The sequence below is a fragment of the Ictalurus punctatus genome, chromosome 13 (assembly GCF_001660625.3).
Source record: "Ictalurus punctatus breed USDA103 chromosome 13, Coco_2.0, whole genome shotgun sequence".
Taxonomy (NCBI): Eukaryota; Metazoa; Chordata; class Actinopteri; order Siluriformes; family Ictaluridae; genus Ictalurus; species Ictalurus punctatus.
Window position 1 is genome coordinate 2,380,850 of NC_030428.2, and position 2,139 is coordinate 2,382,988.

Sequence of the window (2,139 nt, forward strand, 5' to 3'; positions counted from 1 at the left end):
ATAGTTTCACACATCCGTGGTGTCCAAATTCACTGAAAGTTGCCCCAACTTGTAAGCAACAAGCAACTACCCCAACAAGTAGCACTTACCAAATGACATTTCAGACAGGTCAGAGCCATTGTTAGGGTATCAGTTGTAACAATAATGCTGAGTGACCTCTTCCCTATCAACCGTAAGAATGATCAATAAGAGTAAACAATCATTGCATACCTGCTATTGTACAAAGTCTTCAGTCAGATATTACCGCTTGCCCACTATTGAATTGTGAGATGCCAGACTCGGGCGTTGTTCATTTCAGTGTCTGGTTTGTTGTGGCTGTTACCCAAGCTTGTATGACAAGCTATGGAGCTGTTAAAAATCCAGGTATGTCACCTTAAAAAGTGTTGTCCTCTCCTGGAAACATTTGGGTCAAAATACTGCATGGGTTCCCTTGAAATCACTGCCCGTAGATATTCAACCAGTTAGACAAGTGTTTATACGACTCATATGGTCAGCATAATGTGCATCATGCATGGTCCACGACACACAACTTCAGTGTGTCAGTATGGCCGAGCGGTCTAAGGCGCTGCGTTAAGGTCGCAGTCTCCTCTGGAGGCGTGGGTTTAAATCCCACTTCTGACAACCTGACCAGATGCTGCACCCTCGGTCGAGGGACTGAAAGACCGCTTGTAACGTAGTTCCTCTTTGCATGGAGTTCATTTTGAAGTAAGTCACTTGAAATGTATAGTTTAGAACGCTTACAAACAGGATTAAGCTTCTGTTTGCCACACTATGCTTAAGAGTTGTTCACTGAAGCCCATTCCAGTCCTAAACTACAACACTGTCTTGATTCTATGGCACGCTCCGTGGCTGGTTGCCGAGGGAACCAACTACACTGCCTCGTTGTGTTGCCGAAATACCTGAGCAGGGTCCCTGACGGAAGCCTATACATTCTGAAACAAAGTGCATGGATCAAATACGATCAGACAGTGGTCCATGCTGAAGCAAGGCTTTTTACGTAGTTGTGGCCGAGTGGTTAAGGCGATGGACTTGAAATCCATTGGGGTTTCCCCGCGCAGGTCCCAATCCTGCCAACTACGTCTGAGATTTGGTTTGTGAATCTAGTGCTGGGGTAGACAGAGTGAGGACAAACCTGTCTGGATTCTTCCCTGAAACACCATGGACCTTAAATGCTATTAAAAGTTTGCAGTTGTTGCATACCTGCTGTTGTACTGAGAATTTACCAAATGAATGAATGCTTTTCATTCTGAGGGACCCAAGAGTCTGGTGTTGTTCCTTTAAACATTCAGGAGCTGCCCAGATGATGGTTCGCATCCAACCCACATCCAAATCCAAAGGGACAAAAGCGCTGACGATCGTTAAGCAGTTCATGTGAATAAAGAAATAAAGAAAGAAAAAAACTGTACACAGAATAAATTACACCAAATACACTGGGAACAGTTTAACTAAATCTTTATGAAGTGAAACAATATTACGGTTTCAACATTTCCTATTATTGCTGTCACTGAATGGTACCAAAGCTTGCAGAAAATGACATTAAAACCGAAGTATATGTGATACAACTGGGGTAACATCCAGAGACACATTGCACCAGTCACAGAAGACGGTAAAGGCAAATACACAGAGGAGACCGCCCCAACGAGAAGCGCTTATGAATATATTGTAAATCAAGTGCTCCTGTTGTGGATAAAAAATGTCATAAAATAAACATAAGGGAGAAGAAGGAAAAACGGGCACCTAGACACGTAGAAGCGGGATTAGGCGGACATTGACAGATTGGAATTACGAGCAATTTAAGAGCAGTAATAGTCAAAAAAAAAGTCAAAAAGAAGTGTACGAGCTGAGGAGTGCTAAAACACACACACACACACTCGTGCAGTCAAGGGCGGGCAAGTAGACACAACATACATAAACACACATGAATAACTTTAATAATATCTTATAGTGATAGAGAAACTCTATAAAAAACAGAATAGTAGCATATGCAGGACAGTAGAACTGTAATGATATTAAGAAGTTGGAAGTACAGTAAACCGCTTTTCAAGTAGTATAAATATATATAAACTAAGAAACATAGTGCAAATATGAAAATAAATTATAAACGAGAAATACAGGAAAAAAAGGAAAATATAACTTACT

General features: G+C 41.4%; 1 non-coding gene across 1 annotated transcript; it reads left to right on the forward strand.

Moving 5' to 3' along the window:
- Nucleotides 1-538: 538 nt before the first annotated feature.
- trnal-aag (transfer RNA leucine (anticodon AAG)) lies at nt 539-621 on the forward strand. Its single transcript has one exon. It is a non-coding gene; the product is annotated as a tRNA-Leu (tRNA).
- The last annotated feature ends 1,518 nt before the right edge of the window (nt 622-2,139 follow it).